Raw genomic sequence first — 6,882 nt, forward strand, 5'->3', positions numbered from 1 at the left:
AAAAAAAAAAAAAAAAGTTAACTGATTTTTGAATTTTGACTTTTTTCCCATACTATACTGAAATAAAATAATAAAATTCACTTTTTTTTTTTTCCTTCAGTGGCCCCAATCCTATTCCGTAAATTGGGTTTTTATCATATCTATTTTTTTTTTATAAATATTTTCTGTCTTCCATAAGTAATGTCTGTTAATGAAGTGGCTCATATATCTTTATTGCAGTGTGCCTTCAGGACAGCGTCCTGGCCTTCTGGAAGCATGGTATGCAGGGAAAGAGCTTCAAGTCCAATGAGGTAAATGTAATAGAACCTCTAAAGTTGGGTGTAGTTATGTAATAACCCTTACAGATGGTTAAAAGTATGTGTTGTTTGCTATTCCTTTTTCTTTCTTTTTTGTCCACAGCTTTTTTCCCCTTCCATTTTCTTCCCTCCCTGATTATTATACTTGGAACTTAAAACTATTATCGGTTAATGTTTCCTGCTGCTTAATTTTGGCTTGTTTACTGAAAAAAATGGACAAACATCCCTTTGTGTAACCAGGAGCCCTGAGGTCTTGTCCCTCTCTGCACAGAAACAAGCCGTCACTGATCCCTAGATGTTTGCTTTCAGGTGGAACCAGACAAAGTTTCTTTGTTTGGCCAAAGTAAAGAATTTGTTCTCCTTTCCACTGAGGGATTCAGTGTTAACCTGATCTTGAGTCAAGCAAAGCTGCACAATAAAAGTTCAAAAGATCACAGGGAGGTGAAGCGTTCCTTTATGAAAGGGGATACGGCTATAGAGGCCACCCATACGAACTCCGCCTGTGTCGGTCCTGGTCCTGGAGCAGTCGGCCGAAACAGAAAAGGTCTTTCCTAAGTGTGTGCCTGGCCCACCTCTGCAGTTCTCCCATAGCAAGGATGTTAAAAATGTCAGTCGCCATGTAAAATTCATGTTCAGTCATAAACGCAGCCTGTCACACAACAGGGAGCAGCACTAAATAATTCAGTCTTTGTCTCGTTATGATTCTTCTCATAAGACTTAAAGGGCGGGTCTTGCCTGGTGAACCATGCTGGTCTTGGGTGGATGCTCCTTTGAATAACCAAGACCTTGTAGCCATTTGAGACTAAAACAGATCAAGTCTCTCCCAAGGCCAAGAGTTTACACCTTGCAGGTGTCATCCGTCGACTATCTCACATCTGTCAGCAAGCGGGACTTTAGAAAGGCCTCGTTTGTTCCTCTGTCGTACCGAGCTGCACCTTACTGTTACAACAGGTTTGCACGGAAATATAAATGAACACGCCCATTCTTCTTTAAGAAACACTCTCCTTAATCTTTGAGCCAGCTTTGTTTTATTAATGATTCAATTTAAACCGTTAGGTTCCAAAATTGCATGATTTACAAATTAAAAATATATATTTTTTTTATTCGCTTTCTTGGCATCAGATCTGTTCAACAGCTTTAAATCTATCATAGATACGTTTTTGATATTTACAAAATGTTCTAATATGTTTGTGTCCCTTTGTGTTAAAAAAAAACGAAAGAAAATCCCTGAACCATTAGAAAGGGGGAAAAAATGCAATATTAACCAAAAATACTGATGTTTAAAAATTCCATGAAAAACTTATGATTAAATGTCAAGATTCTTTATGTATCAAAAATTAGTCGTTCTAATGGGAGTCATCACATCCTTACTAAAGGTAAAGTGTTTGCATAATGTTACATAAAGGATGAAGAAATTCAGAAATAATCAGTGGTGCGAAAAGTTCAAACATTTGTTACTTCAGTAGAAGTATAGATACTGCAGTTTAAAAACACTCTGGTAAAAGTTGAAGTATCAACTTGGCCTCTTCACTCAAGTAAAAGTGAAAAAGTATGCGCTCCAAAAACTACTTAAAGTATAAAAGTATTAAAGTAACCTTTAAAAAAAACAGCCAGATGCCGCTATATGAACTGAAAGCTCAAATTTACGATTATTTCTATAAATCCTCTGAGATAGGGCCGAGGATGAGGGAGGTCTGGTTGGTCTCCGTCTCCCGATACGCTCTCGCCTGTGTCCGACCTTTCAGACATTTCAGCATCTTTTTCTGAATCCCACATTGTAGCATGGCATAGACAATTCACGTGCTTCTGATGATTTCCTTTAGCTAACCAATGAGTGTTTACGTTCTATGACTCATCCAATCACACCAGTTTTCACTAGATGTGGGCGGAGCCAATGATCTGCATTGGATGGAGCACATGATGGGAAATAAAGATTTAGAAACATTAAACCAAAGCCAAGAGTAACGAGTAACGATTGTTTTAAAAATATAAGGAATAGAAAGTACAGATAGTTGTGTGAAAATGTAATGAGTAGAAGTCAGAAGAAAAATAAGTAATGGAGTAAAGTATGGATAACTAAAAAGTGTACTTAAGTACAGTAACAAAGTATTTGTACTTCATTACTTGACACCTCTGGAAATAAATAATAAAGCAAATCCTGAACGAGTTTTCGAGAATTAATCATAAAACTGACTGAAACATTGGGAATAAAAAAAACAAACAAATTAAGAATATTTTGAACATTTAGCTCACAGTGACTCCTCAAGGTTTAAACATGCTGCTTCTGATCCACTTCTTAGTTATAGGCTCAACTTTAACAGAAAATCATGAGACGGAAACGAGCAAAGTTGTTTTTTTTTTTGTCACCCAATGTGTGTAATATAAGCCAAGTTATAAGCCAAGTTAAAAAATCTGAATGAATTGTTGATATCTGCTTAAAAGTTACCAGTTGGAATGTTAAAATTCTCATTTATCTCATCTTGTTCATTTATTTATTATTTCTAATGTGTCTCTTTTACTGGATAAGATTTCCAATAAAAATCCTGTTTTTGTCTAATTTCCAGGTGACTCAGGAGATCTGTGACCCAAGCAGAGTTTTCCGCCTCCTGGGATCCGACAGGTTAGAACGTTTAATAACGGCTGTCCTCATGGTGCCTAAATGTTGCTTCAGATTTAAATTGAAAGAATTTAACCAAATCATTACCTCACTGAGTGGAGCTACTTTAGCAGCAGCTGATTTTCTTTTCTTTACTCATCTTTACTGTTTGGAGATTCTATTTGCCTCCATTGCTTCCTTTTGCTCAGTGTCTCTAGATGCTAACCTTATTTTCATGGGTTCCCATCACCCTGAAAAGGTTCTTCTTTATCTTCTGTGATTTAGCCTCTTTTCATATTGTTGGTCTTTCTTTCCATATATTCTCATTTTATCTGACGCTTTTGTTTTGTGTTCTTAGAGATTAATTAGACTAACCACTTACTAAATATTTATTACACATTAGAAACTGATGTGATGTGTTCTTAGGAGTCATTAAGAGAAACTAAACAAACAAAAACTCTAAAATCCTTTTAGCTGCTGCAAGGATGGATGGATGGTTGCGAAGTGAGCATGAAATGAGTTCGGATTGGAATAGATTGGTTATGTCTGACAGCTGGGTTTGAATGCAGTCGATGTTTCTGGATCTGTTGACCTTTGTTCAGCTATCAGAATATCTCTACCTGCTGCAGCCGAAGCCCCAAGAACAATCACCTTAATCCTGTTATCAGACAATAGCTGTTGATAAACAGATTAAATAATCTGCTGCGCGTCGGTTCAGTCTGTAAATAATTCTTTCATATATGGTAAGAGTCTAGAAGGGATCTTAAAGGATGGCGCTTTAGTTTGTACCCCTGAGTACAGGATAAAGGTGGAGCTCTGAGGAGTGGCGGGGAGTGACCGGTGGTGCCCGTTCTGTCCGCTGCCCAGCCCTCCATGTTTTATTCACCGAAGCATGGGCACTGCCAGCCTGGGTTCTGTGTCTGCACGGCTCTGTAATTTCATCTAATGGAACGGACAGTATAGACTGCTCTCCTGTCACCATGAGACAGATTGTATCTGAAGACGCAGTGACCCCCGTCCTGATCTGACATCATACTGTTGCTTAACATGCATGAATGTTGTCTGCACACTGACTGAGCGATCCACTCAGCATGTCCTGCATGTCAGGATGGCACAGAAGGTCACCGATCAGGAAGTTTATGAACAGTGCAGCCAGATTATGGATTTTCTTTTATTATTTGACATGTTTTCTTTTTCTAGGTTAATTTAAAAAGACAACTAATTGTATTAAGTGATCTGATAAGTTTTAGTTCCTTTAAAGTATCCTGTACGTCTGCTGATTATCTTCAGACGGTTGAAATACTACAAATATATAATTCCTTTGAAGAGAAGCAAGTGGAGGGAGGGGATAAAGAACCAACTTAAAGAGCCTTTCATTTCTACAAAATAGTGGTTTTAATACCAGTATACTTTTTTTTTTTAAAGTCAGCCAACAATATGATCAGTTTGATTCATAACATATTAGTAGGGATCCACTAATTTCAACTCAATGACTGATTTAGTAAATCCTTCACCTCCTGATACAATTTCTTCTTTAAATCAATTTAAAAAGAGAGAAGTGATAAAAGTACAGCACTGAAAGCATCATAATGAAAATATGCTAACCTCTCTGCCCTCATTGGACGTTAACTGTTTATATTAGAGCTAAAATAGCATCAAACTTAGATCAGTAGAAAACAGGTTTGTGAATTTAAGATTTCCAAAATCCTAATAAAGACTCAAATCTCCTCAAACCTTGGATTGCAGTGGTTGGTTGTTCATGAGTATCACTGTGTTCCTGTTGGTATCACAGCCTGAACAAACTGCAGCCACTTAATATTTGGGAGAAAATAGTTTTTTTTTTCAAAAAGCTCCTTAAATAAAACCCACAGAAAAGCTGGAATGATGGAGTCACTGAGTAACTGCACCCACACTGAAGAGTGTTGTCTGTCTGTCTGTCCTGGCTCTCTGATGTTCGTTCTACTTTCTGCTTTATTCTCACCATCAAAGTCATATTTTTGAACCGGTACCATAAAGATTTTATTGAGACGCGACAAACGCCGGCAGAGCATAGATTAACCTTTATGACTGAGTTCCTCGCAGCATCGCGCCCGTTTAACGTCCTCTGTGCTTCTTCCTGTGTCTCCTCCAGGGTTGTCGTTCTGGAGAGCCGACCAACAGACAACCCGACGGCTTTGAGCAACCTTTACATTTTAGCCGGCCATGAGAACAGTTACTGATCCTCAGAAGCTCAACGGCTTCTTCTTGGAGAAGGAAAGAAGATTCCACAGTTTTTGGGAGTTTTAGACCTACGTCTGAACTTTGTAAAGGGAAACAATTACTGGGAGCTTATATGGATTAAAACGGATCCACCGGTCAGTATACCAGGAGCTTCTTCAGTGCGGATCCATTAGTAGCCTTACAACAGCAGGATGTTCAGCGTAGCACAACTTAACACAAGAAACAGGGAAACCGGCGGGAGCTGGAAGTGGAGAAACAAATGTTACAGAGTACCTTACCGCTTTCTCTCTTCTCTGTACTGTGAACAAACTGTCTACAGGTATTATTGACTAAAGTGCCATTAAAATTCACACCCATGGTGATTGTATTAGAAGCATTGGGAGATCAAATAGTTTTTGTGGTTTTAACACGTCACACATAATCCTTAATAGTGACAGATACCAAAAGGCTCAAGAGAAAATATTACACACTTTGTAGCCAAAAGTCGATAGGTTGGTTTTTAAGGAAACCCTTGAGCCTTGTAGGTTATTTAAGCAATATTTATTAACCTCATCTTTAGTTCATTGGGAATGTTGGGTTTCCAGACGGTCAGAGTTTTACGCTGCATCAGGATTAACTACCTAGTGAACAGTCCCTGATTAGCTGTGGGATATTTTTATCGACGTGTGATATAGTTGCATCTCCTGCTCTGTCGCATTTTTTAGTACTTGGATAAAATGTATGTTTTTTTTTTTTTTTCTTCACTCTTTTCTTTTATAGTCGTTTTACTACTCTTGCACCATTTAAGCACTTTTGTACATTATTTTTATTTAAAATAAAATGACAGGGGGACAGTGCTAGGTTTTAATAACATCTCTGCATTCCCTTCGCAAAATGTTTAATATGTACTTTTTGTAATAAAAAAGCTTTTAACATGATAAAGCAGGCTGTCTGTTTGTTTGGGCGGGAGGTGGGAGTCGCATAAAAGCTGAAGATCCTTTGGGAAATGAGAAAATAGGTGTTTGTTTACATGATTTCCCCCTTCAGGCTGCCTCATCTTTGGCTTCACTAATTGGTCCCAGTGTGATTGAACTGCAGCCTGGTGTCACCAGTTGGATGACGTCAAATATCACCTTAGAAGTTAATCTCATAATTTGTCAAAGGATAAATGTAGCTGGGAATTTTTGGTTAGATCGGAAAATGGACATGGGGATCCATTTCCCTTCTCAATAGGTTGAGTCGACTGTTTCTATAGAAACTAAGCTTGAAAAGCCATAAATGTGTCAAGTTACCAACAAAAGTGTGAATCATAAAGCAGATGGGACCTTCAAAATAAAAGCAAAGTGGGACGTTTGGCAAAAGTGAGACAGCAGTAAAAATGACTGTGGTGACCTTTATCTCTTGTTAAAATCTGTATTTAGTAAATATTGCTGCAAAAAAATGCTATTGATATTGTGATAGAATTTAGGTAACAGGTTATAGCTGTTTATAGATAAAAGAAACGTGGACATAAACATAAAAGAAAAGTTTAAATTGTGGTTTTAAATGCATTTTTTCATTTTTAGCACAAAGCAGAAAACATTTAATGTAGTTAAATTTGGTAGAAGTCTAAATTGTCATGAACATTAAATCTTTACAAAAAGTCAAAGGAGCTCATATGTACGGAAGAGGATTAGGGCCACTGAAAAAAAAATGTGAAAAACAGATTTTTTTATTTCAGTATAGTATGGGAAAAAAGTCAGAATTCTGACTTTAATCTCAGAATTCTGAGATTAAATTCAGAATTCTGAC

The 6,882-nt window shown here is 37.4% G+C and overlaps 1 long non-coding RNA gene across 1 annotated transcript; it reads left to right on the forward strand.

Moving 5' to 3' along the window:
- The first annotated feature begins 193 nt into the window (after nt 1-193).
- Nucleotides 194-6,013, forward strand: LOC107097181. The gene is made up of 3 exons (XR_001481825.1): nt 194-290; nt 2,861-2,916; nt 5,024-6,013. It is a non-coding gene; the product is annotated as an uncharacterized LOC107097181 (long non-coding RNA).
- Nucleotides 6,014-6,882: the final 869 nt, after the last annotated feature.

The sequence above is a fragment of the Cyprinodon variegatus genome, unplaced genomic scaffold, assembly GCF_000732505.1.
Source record: "Cyprinodon variegatus isolate N-32 unplaced genomic scaffold, C_variegatus-1.0 Scaffold678, whole genome shotgun sequence".
NCBI classification, from domain to species: domain Eukaryota; kingdom Metazoa; phylum Chordata; class Actinopteri; order Cyprinodontiformes; family Cyprinodontidae; genus Cyprinodon; species Cyprinodon variegatus.